This window comes from Myotis myotis, unplaced genomic scaffold (genome assembly GCF_014108235.1).
Source record: "Myotis myotis isolate mMyoMyo1 unplaced genomic scaffold, mMyoMyo1.p scaffold_m19_p_5, whole genome shotgun sequence".
In the NCBI taxonomy this organism is placed as follows: domain Eukaryota; kingdom Metazoa; phylum Chordata; class Mammalia; order Chiroptera; family Vespertilionidae; genus Myotis; species Myotis myotis.
The window spans coordinates 47,448,464-47,463,924 of NW_023416357.1; positions in this window are offsets into that span (position 1 = coordinate 47,448,464).

The window sequence follows — 15,461 nt, forward strand, 5'->3', positions numbered from 1 at the left end:
GTGAGTATACAGTAAAGGATATGCAAATATTTGTACATGATTCTTGTTTTTAGAATAAATAGTTCATGAAATAATTCTATCAATCTCCCATTATGCATTTATTTTTTGTTTTCTTTCTTCCATTAAATGGCCTTTCTCCTGATTCTATCTCTTTTGTATCTTTCCATGTCAGTTCCCTGGTTCTCATCACACCAATTTAATCACTGGTTTCACACACATGAGACTTCCCTGAAAGCTCTAAATAATGTGATCATTCCACATTCCTCATATGAAATATCTCTCTCTATTTTTCCCATCAATACTCTAACTAGCTTAACAACACACATTGATTCATGAAACCTGCAACCATATTTTTAAAATTCTATATCTCCTTTTGCATAAATCCACGCCACCCTCCCACTCTTATTTACTTATTCTCATAGAACTGGTTTCTAAATTTTTTAAGGACTATTTTTGTCACTACATATTTTAAGCCCATCAAAAAGAATGCCCATAACCTCTACTTTTGGTTTTTCTTCTTCACATTTCCTCTGTGATGTTTGGCACAGAGTATATGCATAGCTAAACTGGTTGACTAATGTAATTAAAATATTTCAGACAAGAGACACTTCTGGTTTTTATCACCTGTTTTAAATGGTTAACTGAGTAGAATCCTATATAATAGAGTGGTGATATGCAAATTGACCATCATACCATCACAAGATGGTGGTGCCCACAGCAGGGGCGTGGCCAGCTGCTCCGCGCCTCTGCCATTGGAATCACCTCAGCCCCACTGGGGGTCTTGGGTCCTCCTGTACTCCTCACTGACTGACAGCTTTGTCCAGGCTCTTCCAACAAGCTGGCCATCCCTCTCTTCCTCCCTCCCCCAAAGCTGAAGCCTGACTGTGGTGTCCAACAAATTGGGAGTTATAACTCATGTCTTTCATAGTATCCTCCCTTCCTCAGCTGGGGCTGACTGCTCTGTGCACCTGCTGCTGGAGTTCCCTCAGCCCCGCCAGGGTCCTCAGGTCCTCTTGCACCCCTCACTGAATGAGGGTAAGGCAAGCCGCGGATGGCAGCGACCACTGCCCAGGGCCAGCCCAAGGCACAGGCAAGCCTCGGATGGCGGCTACCCAGCTGCCCAGGGCCGGCCCAAGGCTCAGGTAACCAGGGCCAGCCGAGGCTTGCGCTGCAGGCAGTGGCAGTAGCAGAGGTGTGATGGGGGCATCACCTTCCCCTGATCGCCAGGTCACCTCCTACCCCTGAGGACTTCTGGACTGTGAGAGGGTGCAGGCCGGGCTGAGGATTTATAAAATTGTATGCATTCATTAGATTTAATGCACAGGGTTTTCTTAAGCTAATTCTTTGGAAATATAGATAACCACTCCCAAGAAAGAATATGATTGTATAATTCACAATCACTTTACCTAAGATTACACAAAGTATTGCTTAAACAGGAACATATTTCTTGGTGTTTCCTGTCTATGTGTGACAGAAATGTTTCTATAAGCCCATTTGTATCATTGACTGAAATAATCTCATGATTAATAATGCTTTACATAACTATTAATATGATTTACAAAACAATAATGTTTGGATTTGTTGTAAGAGCCATTGCTATTTATGATGCTGAAAATGCACACTACACCTTACACAGATGTCTGAATATTTGATTTAAATATTTCTCACAACAAAGACTTTTACAGTGACATTTTTTGGCAATGCTTACTTATAGCATCACAATGTTACTTGTCATGAACTGCTTAGTAATCAGGTATTCAAAGGCATTCAGCTCTAGTCAACAGAAGGAAGGGTGATTTCAATGACAGTATTCATAATAAATGCTCTCCTAGGGAGCACTTACATAATCATGGGAATGAAAATGATCATTACTTCTCATTTATTATTTTACTATGTCCCCTTGAAGAATACTGTAGATGAATCCATCCATCCATTCTCCTTCATAGATTAATATAGCTCACCTATACAGCTCACTTTGTAATCTCCATAATAGGAACACTTTAGACTCTGAAAGAAACCTTTCATTTATGCAATTATTAAGCACATATTATAGATATCAGCAAAAAGGAAAATGGGTTCAAGGAAAATCTTATAATAGAGTATATATTCTGATGTGTATTACCTTTCTTAAGTCTAAATAACCTTAGAGAAGTTCCCATTTTGAATTGCAAAATGGCATTTGCCCTTCCTTTATGGATATCTTATACTGCTATGAAACCCCTTGAAATATTTTGTTTGAAATTTGATTTTTGAACATAGGATAGATATATTCTTTCTGATTGGTGTTTCTAATTTCTTGGGATATATTGTTAGAAGTGAAATTTCTGGGCCAAATGGGAGTTCCATTTTTAATAATTTGAGGAAACTTTCTACTGTTTTCCACTGTGGCTGCACCAGTCTGCATTCCCACCAGCAGTGCATAAGGGTTCCTTTCCCCCCACATCCTCACCAGCACTTGTCTATTGTTGATTTGTTGATGATAGCCACTCTGACAGGTATGAGATGGTACCTCATTGTTGTTTTGACTTGCATCTCTCAGTTGATTAGTGACTTTGAGCATGTTTTCTTATGTCTCTTAGCCACTTTAGAAAAGTGTCTATTTAGATCCTTTGCCCATTTTACCTTCCTTTTGTTAAGTTGTATGAGTTCCCTATAAATGTTGGAGATTAAACCCTTATCAGTGATAACATTGGCAAATATGTTCTCCCATGCATTGGGCTTTCTTGTTGTTTTATTGATGGTTTCTTTTGCTGTGCAGAAGCTTTTTATTTCATAGCAGCACAATTTACAATAGCTAAGATTTGGAAACAGCCTAACTGCCCATCAGCAGATGAGTAGATTAAAAAACTGTGGTACATCTACACAATGGGATACTATGCTGCTGTAAAAAAGAAAGAACTCATCATTTGCAACAGCATGGATTGACCTGGAGGGCATTATGCTAAGTGAAATAAGCCAGCCAGAGAAAGATAAATATCACATGATCTCACTCATTTGTAGGATATAATGAACAATATAAACTGATGAACAAAAATAGGTCCAGAGGCATAGAAACATCAAAAAAGACCACTGAACCCCAGAAAGAAGGCAGTGGAGGGTGGGAGGGGATGGTAAGAGATTAAACAAAGGACTTGTATGCATTCATATAAGCATAACCAAAGGACACAGACAGTAGAGGGAGGGACATGTGCTGCGGGGTGGGGGGAGCTGCAGGGGAGAGGTCAATGGGGGAAAAACAAGATATATGCAATACTTTCAACAATAAAGAACTAAAAAAGAAATTTGATTTAACATGTTTTTTTTTCTAAATATATAATATCAATATGTTCTTATGAGACATCAAAGATTAATAATTAAAAACGTTTAGTCAGTGCATTGTTAAATATTTTAATTTGATTGGAATATTCCCTGAATAACTTTCTGCTTAAATTCCTTTATTGTGGTAATGAAAGGTATACTACTCAAGTGATCAGATATAGAAAGTTGTTTCTTTTGGTTCCCTCCTGAGGTGCCTGTGTTTGTTTTTATACCACCCTTAGGTTAGTTATCAGTTGGAATAATTGCAACCAACAAAACTTGCTCTCAAGACCATATATTATAACTATAAGTTTGTTTGTCCAAACCAGCCATAATCAAAAGAATACAGCAACATAGCCTATATCATAAATGGGGGGGAGGGCAAAAATAAAAAAAGAAATAAAGTAAAACAAACAAGGTGTAGAGACTAAAATGCATATCCTTAAGTCAATAGCATTAACTTAATTTACTTACAAAGTAAAAATAATCTTTTAAGTATTAATCTTCTGCCCCCCAAAAGTTTCTAATCACAGTAACTTTCTCTCTCTTATATATGGTTAAATTTTTACGATGAATGGCAACTATATCTGATTCTAAGGACAAGAAAAACATCTATCCTATATAATAAAAGTCTAGGTGGTGTCATGTGCGATGTCATCCCAAGATGGCCAGCAGGGGAGGGCAGTTGTGGGCAATCGGGCCAGCAGGGGAGCAGTTAGGCATCAATCAGGCTGGCAGGGGAGTGGTTAGGGGGCAATCAGGCTGGCAGGCAGAAGCGGTTAGGGGCAATCAGACAGGCAGGCAGGTGAGTGGTTGGGAGCCAGCAGTCCCGGATTGTGAGAGGGATGTCCTGTGGGATCGGGCCTAAACTGGCAGTTGGACATTTCCACGGGGTCCCAGATTGGAGAGGGTGCAGGCCGGGCTGTGGGACACCACCTCCCCGCCCCCCCCACCCCCGTGCATGAATTTCATGCACCTGGTCTCTAGTATCTTTATAAAAGTGCTATTACAAAAAACGTTATGATTAAATCTACTAATAAATAATTCACTGGACTCTTTCTCTTAACAATGTTATTCAATATATGCTGATAACATCACAATTTATAAAAGCTGAACTAAATATTGATGAACATATAGATTTCCATAATTAACCCTTTGACAATATATTATGATTATGGCATAAATTTCGCTTATCTTGTAGGGATAACTCACATATTCTTTTTGCATGGATCTTAGCTACTCTTTCTTGCAAACAACTCAGTCTGCAGTGAATTCAACTTTATACTCTTTGGTACTTATCACGAATGTGGCTACTCTTAAAACAGAAATCCACATCACTCCAGTTTTAAAACTACCTCAATTTCAACAAAGAATTACTCTAGTTCTTAAGAATATCCCCCTTATTCCACTTAGATACTTTACAGCAAAAACCCAGAATTCACATCTGAAACCATAAATCTTGTCATCTGAAGATTTTAGGGAAACTGTACAGTGCAAATTTAAATGAGCCAAATCTTTAAGTCTATTAAAATCTATATTCAAATTAATATAATATTCATATTTCTGGGAGTATAGCTAATCAGTTATACAATGCATTTAACTAATAGTACCTGGTGGCATTCTTCCTCATGGGGCAGAGGACAGACATGTAACCCATCTTTCTTTCCTAGTTGGGAACTTATGTCATCCACACCTTTGTTTATATGTTGCATTTTCAATTTTGTTTAAACTTTTTTTTTTCATTTCTCACAAGGCTTCTTTTTTATGCTTTATTATTTAGAAGTGTGTTGTTCAATTTCCAAATCTATGGAATTTTTCATCTAATTTTCTTTTATTGATCTCTAGTTTAATTCATAGTGTTTTGAGACTATATTCTGCATGGTTTCCATTTTTGAAAATTTTTTAAGGAGTTTTATGGCCCATAATTTGGTCTATTTTGATTAATGTTTTATTGAATTTTAGGAAAGTGTGGATTTTATTGTTTTGGGATGAAATATTCAGTAATAGTCCATAAGATCAAGTCTGTTGATATTGCTCATCATGTCTTTATCTTTATGTATTTTCTTAATCAATCACTGAAAGAGAATTTGGAAGTCTTCAAGCAAAAAGTGGTGGTCTATTTATGTTTGCAGTACAGGCAGTGTTTTAATGTACTTTAATGCTTTGCTCTTCAAGTGTAGTTATGTAAGAAATTGATTTCATCATTATCATAATACTTCTCTTTGCTTTTGATAATTTACCCTTTTCTAAAGTGTGCTTTGTGTGAACTTAATATACAGAATCCAGATTTCTGAGTGCCATTACTGTGGTACTAGAGGCCCAGTGCATGAATATTTGTGCACATGGTGGGTGGTCCCTCAGCCCAGACTGTGTCCTCGCACAGTCTGGGACCCTTGAGGGATGCCCACCTGCTGGTTTAGGCCTGCTCCCCAAGAACAGATGATCTAAAATAAATAATCATATCCTTGGGCAAGGATTTTTTCAAAATGTAATGGTCACATGAAAATTCACTGCTGGCGGGGCTGAGGGGATTGGGCACCATCATCTTGTGGCTATGGGCACTGCCATCTTGTGAGGGCATGATGATCAATTAGTGTATTACCTCTTTATTATAGTGTATTACCTCTTTCTCTAAACTTTTGCTGTTTTGTTGTTGTTTTTTTAATCCTTGTCTGAGGACATTTTTTTCCATTGATTTTTAGAGAGAGTGGCAGGAAGAGGGAGAGACAGAGAGAAACACCAATATGAGAGAGACACATTGATTGGTTGCCTCCCTTGCGCCACCCTGACCAGGGCCAGGAGCCTGCAGCCAAGGTCAGGGCTCTTGACTGGATCAGTCCACAGGCCAAAGCTCAAACCACCGAGCCAAACCAGCTAGGGCTATCCTTTTTCTGTTTTTAAAGCAACTTTATTGAGATAGGAGTCACCATCCCTTAACTTTTTTAAAAATTGTATGTTTTTATTGATTTTTAGAGAGAGGAAGGAAGAGGGATAGAGAGATGGAAACATCCATAAGAGAGAAATATCATCAATTAACTGCCTCCTCCACACCGCCTACTAGGGATCGAGCCCACAACCCGGGCATATGACCTGACCAGGAATTGAATGGTTGTCCTCTTGCTTCCTGGGTTGATGTTCAACCACTGAATCACGCCGAGTGGACACCATCTCTTAACTTTTAACCCTGAATCTAAGGGGTTCATGAAAATTCACTGACTTCCAGTTGTTCAGCTTCTGTTTATAAGGCTGGTAGTGACAGTTTCCAAGATCATTACATGACCAAAATGACACTGGAAACACAACATTCTTTTTTTTTTTAAATTTTTACTATTCCATTGGTTTGCTTTTTTTCTCATAAACAATTCCCCACTATCCTCAGGTTTCTATACTGTTGAACTGCTTTGCTTCTCCCTGGCATCCTTCCCCCGGCCCCCCGCCACCCCCAATGGCGTTTAGATTTCAATTTTATATCCTGCTAAGTTACAATATTCTTTCCACTTCTTAAAAACATTTAATATTTTTGGAGGGTCCATTTTCTCTCTTCTCCCTCTTAGCAACTGAGAATTTTAAAATACCGATTTAAAAACTGTAAATCCTTTACTGTCTTATTAACTGACATTTTAAGAGGGTAGAGAAAAATACTTGTATTCAATGTGTATTTGTATTCAATGTATAACTTTAGTAAAAAGTTACTGTAAATGTGAAAAACTGGCACTGAGAGATAACATTCATTATGTGAATAATGTGTGCTTTCTTCTGTAAAATATCTCATTTCTAATGATATATTTCAAGAGACATATATAATATGAAAAAAATAATTCTCTAGGTTTTTTTCTGTTTAGTAAGGTGTTATCTTACTAAATATGTTATTTGGTAACGTATTAGTAAAAATGTTATTTACTATGATGTTACTAAAATTATGTCTCATTTTTGCAGTGATACAAATTGTCCTGCTAAAGGTTTTGATAAAATATTTAGGCATGCATTTAAAATTGTCCTAGACACAGGAAGTAAGAGAATATTATCTTTCTTTAGTGTTAATTCAGTACATATAATATTAACTCAACTTGCACAGCAACTCAGTGAAGATATATATACAACATAAAAGACTGAAGTAAGCCTTTTTAAAAGCATTTAACTTTCTTGCCTTCCTGGTTTATCTTCTTGGTGTTGTCCTCTCCCCGCCTTGCCTTTTCCTTCTTTTCTATCCTTCTGCTCCCTTAAAAAAATCTAACAGACTCTTAAAACTTTGCTGATAAAACAAAGAAACCTTCAGGCAATGGGTTCTTAGCGATAAGTGTTTTAAAAAATCCAGTAGCTGCAATTTTTCTTCACTGTCAATACTCATGAAATTGCTGCAAAGAGGGCACTTGAAAGTTTATCTAGGATAAACATGTGATTTCAGAAGTTTTTCAGTTGTGTAGATAAGAGTTTTCTAATTTCTTCAAGTCGATATATGTTTTCCTGTGGGAATACATTTCATCTGTGATCATATAATAAAAGTCTACACAAAAGTATATTGGAATTAGACACTTATATGAGTTCTGTTTCTACACAAAATATGGCAAATTGGTATAAACTTAACGAGTGCTCTACACCACTGCCTTCATGTTATTGATATTCATTTACCAATACATTATGTATTCTAAAGTTAAGGTCTAGTATTATAAAAATGGTATTTATCAGGGAGACTATATGGGTTCTGTCCAAAATTGTTCAGCTCTGTTATTATTTTTATTCTTTTTAATCTATCAATTTAACTTATCTATTTTTAATCATATGTATTCTAAAAATAATTTTCACCTTCACATATAATCCTATATAATAAAAGGCTAATATGCAAATCGACCAAACAGCAGAATGACCAGTCGCTATGATGCGCACTGACCACCAGGGGACAGATTCTCAATACAGGAGCTGCCCCCTGGTGGTCAGTGTGCTCCCACAGGGAGAGCACTGCTCAGCCAGAAGCTGTGCTCATGGCTGGTGAGAGGAGTAGCAGTGGTGGGAGACTTTCCCACCTCCCAGGCAGTGCTAAGGGTATCCAACACAAATTTGGTGCACCAGGCCTCTAGTACATTATAAAGAAACTCTAGGTTTTAAAAACTACATTAGAAAAAGTTAATATTTACTAAATGCTAACAGTGTTCTCAGAACTATTATTCCTTCTTAACAAATATCTTATTTAATCCTCAAAAGAACCCTATATTTTGGTTATTGCTGTAATCTCCATTTACACTTGAAAAAAGAGTTTCCAGAGTTCATATGAACTGGCCAGCCTGATCTTTTAACAACAAAAGAAATTTTCACTTTCTCATAAAGAATTAGTGATTATCCCTCATAAAATAAAACATACATACATACACTAATAAAAGAGAAACATGCTAATTGGTGTCACTCTGCTACACCCACAAGCCACTCCCATCAGCCAATCAGGAGTGAGTATGCAAATTAACCCAACCAAGATGGCAGCGGCCATGGAGCTGAAGCGAGCAGGAGGCTTGGGTTGCCCCCGGCAATGGATGATGGAGGAAGCCAAGCTTCCCGCCCGCCCTGACCAGCCCTGGCCTCCACTCAAGGCTACAAAGTTTCAATTATAGAAGATAAATAAATCCCAGATACCTGCTTCCCTCCACTCAAAAAAAAAAAGAAAAGAAAAAAGGAGGGGCTGGGAGCTTGGATCGCCAGGGTCGTGGCCAGTCTGCAAACAGCCATCAGTCCCTCACCCAGGCTGGCCAGGCACCCCAGCGGGGACCGCTACCCTGAAGGGGCTGTGGCCAGCCTGAAAACAGCCACCAGCTCCTCATCCAGGCTGGCCAGGCACCCCAGCGGGGACCCCTACCCTGAAGGGGCTGTGGCCAGCCTGCAAACAACCCTCAGTCCCTCATCCAAGCTAGTGGGGACCCTCACCCCATGGGGGCATGGCTGGCCTGCAAACCACTACAGGCCCCTTGCCCAGGCCACCCCCCACCCCAAGGGAAGCCCCACCCTGTTCCAGGACACCTTTCAGGGCAAACCAGCTGGCCCCCACCAGTGTACCAGGCCTCTATACTAATAAAAGGGTAATATGCTAATTAGACTGGGAGACCTTCCAGACCTTCCGGACATTCTTCTTGACAAAGCCATGGTGGCGGAGCTGAGGTAGAGGCGTTTAGAGGCCAAGAGGGGAGGGAAGTTGTGGGTGATCAGGCTGGTGGGGGGCAGGGCCACTGGGGGTAAGCAGACCATCAGTGGGAGTCAGTTGGAGGTAATAAGGACATCGGGGGGGGGGGGCGAGAGGGGGCAGTTTGGAGTGAGCAGGCCAGTGTGGAGGGAAGGTGAGAGCAAGCAGGTTAGCAGGGGGGTCAGTTGGTGGTAAGCAGGCTTGCAGGGGAGGCAGTTGGGGGTGAGTACACTGGCACGGGGAGCAATTGGGGGTGATCAGGCTGGTGGGGGGGGGCAGTTGGGGGCGAACAAGCCGGCAGGCAGAGTGGTTAGGGGCAATCAGGCAGGCAGGCAGGCGGGTGAGTGGTTAGGAGCCAACAGTCCCAGATTGCAAGAGGGATGTCCAACCACTGGTTTAGGCCTGATCCCTGTAAACCAGCAGTAGGACATCCTTCGAGGGGTCCCAGATTGGATAGGGTGCAGGCCGGGCTGAGGAACACCCCCTCCCCTGTGCATGAATTTCATGCACCGGGCCAATAGTCTATATATATAAAAGTCCAGTGACCAAACAGCGGAATGATCAGAATGACTGGAATGACTGGTGGCTATGATGTGCATGGTGGCAGTCTACCAGCCTGATCTGAGCCCTGATCAGCACCACCCCCCTGGTTGGCCCGACCCCCGATCAGCCCCCAACACCCTAATCAGGGGTAGAGCCAGCTGGCCAACTGCCCGTGGCCCCTCCCCCTGGCCATCCCAGCCCGATGGGCCCCCATTGGGGCAGGCCGGCCGAACCCCACCAGGGCAGGAATTCATGCACCAGGCCTCTAGTATATACATAAATTCGGAGGCTTTTTTTAAGTCATTTGTATTTCACTAAACTATGACACTCTTTTTTTTTTTTTTTTTTAATGAGGGCAGTAACTCCTAGTCTTTTCTGCCTGAATTACTGTCTTTAGCCACATTTATAAATATTCCAGCACAAAGAAGCATAGTATTTTGAAACAGACAATAATTAAATATGAAAATATAGTATTTTCAGTTCTTCTGGATTCTTTGAAACGTGTAGCCATACTCTAATTATGTTTAATTCATTAATAGGAGTGTACAGATTTTCAAATAAAATGCTTATAAAAATGTTTGGGATACAAATATAAATATATTTTGAATAACAATGTAGAATAGTGTTCAATAATGGCACTTTTACTTTCTATTTCAAAATATTTGATTATGTGTCAACCATAAATTTTAACAGTATTTTTTCCTAAAATGTTTGCATTTTAATAGTTGAACTATAAGTGGAAAAGATATTAGGTAAAATAATTTAAAATAAATCAAAAAAATAAATATCACTCCACTTTAAAATATATTTGGAAAAAGAAGTCTGATTCATAAACAGTGAGAGGTATAGAACAAAGCTTCCCCCCCCACTTATTTTTTCTCATACATTTTAAGAAATTGATGTGTCTTTATTTTAGTTTTCTAGTGAATTTAGCAACAAACATATTGGACACAGTAAAGAGGGTAGGAAGAAAACAAACAAATAAACATGTACAGTTTTTCCTATTTGGTGAAATTTCATTTGTTCATGCTAATTAAAAACCTTCCAGTAAAACAAATCCTGGCCATATAGACAGAATCCTTAGCCAACTTTTCCATTCAAGTTAACATTTTGTTGCATTAATAGACATATTTCAAAGCAGCATGTGAAAGTCAGCTTGGTTACCTAGCTTAATGAAAATTTACCTTCATTAAAAATATAATGGAGCACTGTGGTGACTCTGAGGATAGGCCCCTCATATCTTAAATGCAAGAGAACATACTTGACTGAGGAACACAACTACTGTGCTCTAATATCTATCACTGTTTTATTTCCTACTGTAACTTAGTGATTGAGTATCATCAGGATATTTCGGCTTCTTCTTGGGAGGTGAGGGACTCTGTTGAAAGACAGTGAGGACTACCTGATGATCTTGATAAAATTTCTTTACAAATCACTACAGATAAATATTTTCACCTAATTTCCCTTCCTTCTGTCCTCCTTTCTGTGTTCCCTTTCTCTTTCATCTTTTACTCAGATCAACATCATCATGGTCTGACAGTGTCTCTTGCCTTTTTGACCCCTCCTCATTTCCCTTCTCATTTTCTTTCAGTTGTGTTTGTGTTTTCCGGGACTAACACAATCATTAAGTTTGTATGTTTGTATGTGTATGTGTGTGAATATATATATATTTTATTTTTATATATATTTTTATATATAAAAATTATATATATTTATTTATATATATATTTTTATATATATATATTTTTATATATATATTTTTATATATATTTATATATATAAATATATTTAAATATATTTATATATATATATTTTATATATTTATTTTTATATATAAAAAAATTATATATATTTATTTTTATATATAAAAATTATATATATTTATTTATTATATATATATATTTTTTATTTTATATATATATATATTTTATTTTTAAAATAAATTTTTATTGATTTCATAAAGAGAGAGAGATAGAAACATTGATTATGGTCCTGAACCAATACTCTGTTTATACTGAGGAACAACTAAATTTTGGGGAGGTCAAAAGTTATGCGTGGATTTTTTTACTTCATGAGGGTTAGTTCCCCAACCCCTTTGCTGCTCAAGGGTCAATTTCCATTCAATATAGCAATAAAATGCTCATGCTACAGCTTTACAGTGTGACAAGAAACAACTTTTCCTTGTTCTGTGGTCTTTAGGCCATATCTCCCTGATGTAAAGGTGAATTTAAAAGAAAGGTGAAATTTCCTGAGAGATTACCAACTATAGACAGACAGATTACATTAGCTTCTCAAATAGCTTAACTCTTTATCTCTTACACTAAACCTGCTACAAAGAAATTAATATTTTCACAGTAGATCAGAACAGTTATGAGACTAAGCTAGTGAGCCAAACTAGCTAGTGATATTTTCCTACATTCTTAATGGCCTCAGTAGTTACCTAATCCACATATATTATTGTACTTGATATATTTCCTTTAACATATTAATTTTAGTTAAAATAAGCACATATGTTGTGCCAAAACAATTAGATGGCATTCACAAAGGTAAAAGTTATACAATGCTGCTCTTACTGAATTCTTCCTTGGGTATAAGGAGTAATGGTAATAAATACAGTAAGTACTCAAAAAGTTTAAATTTCACTCAAACCACACCCTTAATTGTCTCTTTTATCAAAATAGTAAATAATGGCAGTAAAGTTAAAATTGCTTAGTGATATTGTTTAAAAAACTAAGCTACTTTCTCCATATTTTAGTTTTGAGTAGAAATACTTGTAAGCAGCAAATTTGGACCCCTTGATTTATAAAACAACATTCTAGGAAAGAAACAAAGAAACTAGAATCTGTCAATGGTGAGGCTTGAAACTTACATGACAGTGAAGAAAATAATGATAGGCAATATATTATCCATGAAATACCCATGATAGAAAATAAAACAAAACAAAAAAAAAACCCACGAGTCAATATTCACTTATTCAATTCTGCACATACAAAATAACATCTTTGTTTTGGTTCAAATAATTTAGTACAATTCTTTCTAATACATCTATATTCTTATTTGTTTACTTTAACTTCAGCTGAATTTAACAAATTTTCATAAAAACATTACAATGTTTTCATAATCTGTCTATATACTAAAACTCAATAAAAATTTAAAAGCTAAAGAAATTTAGAAATAGCCAGTAGCCTATAACTAACCTGCATCTATATAATAAAAGCCTAAGCGATCATTATGGTGCGACAACCAGAATGACAGGTCGCTATGATATGCACTGACCGCCAGGGGGAAGATGATCAACACAGGAACTGCCCCCTGGTGGTCAGTGCACACCTACAGGGAGAGCACTGCTCAGCCAGAAGCCAGGCTCATGGCAGGCGAGCGCAGTGGCGGTGGCGGGAGCCTCTCCCACCTCCAAGGCAGCACTAAGGAGCAGCATGCCAAGGGGTAAGGAGCAGCGAGCAGGCAGGTGATAAGGAGTGAGGGGTCCCGGACTGCAAGAGGGCACAGGCCAGGCTGAGGGACTCCCCCTGTCCCCAGTGCACAAATTTCGTGCACCGGGCCTCTAATATTAAATAAGAGTAGAAAAATGTGTAATCACATCCACTAATATACATTTGGAATACAAGTATAAACTTAATTGATTTTTAAATACATATTAAATCAAGATATATTTAATGACCCAAGAACAAGTCAACTCAAGTTATTACCTAATATGTAGTTAACCCTTGGCCTCTATTTAACTATATTTCTTTCTTAAATTGTATATGTCAAGTGTTATTTAGTAAAAATGCTGATGAAGTACAGCTATATTTATTAATAAGGCTAAGGGTGAATATTTTCAGAAATATGTAAATGTTCTATACCGAAAGCCCATGCACTGTTTCAAAATACATTAAAACTTTTTTTCACATTCATTATTTATAGAGAACTCACCAAAATGTAAAAAAAAAGGAAAACTGTAAGACATAAAGCCTTTCTATTCAAACACTGTAATTTATTTTTCAGATACTTGTTAGTGAATAGAAAAGCCATTGATTTATAAATGTTGATTTTATATCCTGCAAGTTTACTAAATTCATTGGAAAACTAATATAATATAGCAAAGTTTGCTGGGAATTCCCAAAGATTCTGACCCTTTTGATGAATGCAAAGAACTGATATATCTGTATTTTTACTATATTTATTATTTCATAAATGAAAAGGTGTCAATTCTTAGGTATGGGAAATATACTAATTTAAGCCAGATAGTTCATTATGCACTGTTCACATTACATAGCCAAGTTTATCTGTTGTCTGTTTCAGGTCATTGGGTTTCTCAAAAAAATGCTTTTTGTTGAAGAGGAGATGCAGAACTTAAACATTTTTTTAAAGAAAACACACACACAAAAAAAACACTGTGTCCTAATAAAGTAAAATAAAATCTTTGTTTTCTGCTTGAGGCTATCTTCTTTCTTTAGGAGCCAAATGGGTACTTTCAGCATTTTGTTGAAGGTATTTTCCAAAATTGCTACACAGATACCCACTGACAAGAATGAGCATTTGGCAAAACAAGCATCCAAGAGCTTGTCCATGCCCCAGAAAAAAGCCAGCGATCATGAAAAGACCAAAGGAGGTTTGGGGGAGAAAATAAACCAGCAATCAATTCAATTGGATGCACCTGCAACATTTATTCTTTTTTAAAAATGTGTCTTTTTAAAGAGTCTATTCTGCTTGTGCTTAAACATTTTCCATTTTATTTCTATCATATCAATTTTCCAAAGAGCCTTATTAATTATTCCTATTAACAAATCTATGTAATGCTACATTTTATAAATGTTCTATAAGCCCTAGTAATATTATAAAATAAATTTTAAGGCTAGACCTAGAGATTAGATGTCATTTTGAAAAGTGCATAGCAGAAATCTGATTTATAAGGCTGTGTGAAATTTAATCTAATGTGTGAAATTATAGAAACCATATAAGGTCTAAATATAAATAGATTTTGAATGTCACTCTTCCCATGTGACCTGTATCTAACGCTATCATCCTGTATAATTGTACCAAAGCTGTTTTAAAAGCCTGTTTCTGTATATGCACATGTGATATGTCACTGCCATCTTCATTAAAAATCATTAATGTTGTTTGTCAATATATAACTAAAACTCCTTTTAGCTGGAAAATACACTGAGTAGCCAGATAATTATGACCACCTGACGTTTGTAAGCAAATTAGCTATAATTTCGCACTGAAGTTGCTAGAGGGCTAGACCATTATAAATAGGGAACCAGGTTGTTTACCACGACCATAGAAGTGATTTTTTTCTGAAGATATGGGTAAACAACACGATTTAATAACCTTTGAACATGGGATGATTATTGGCGCTGGGAGCCATGGAGCCAGTATCAGCAAAACAGCCGAAGGCCTGTTCAAACACCTTTGCTGTCTGCAGTTACCAAGATAAAATGTCTCCAATTCGCAC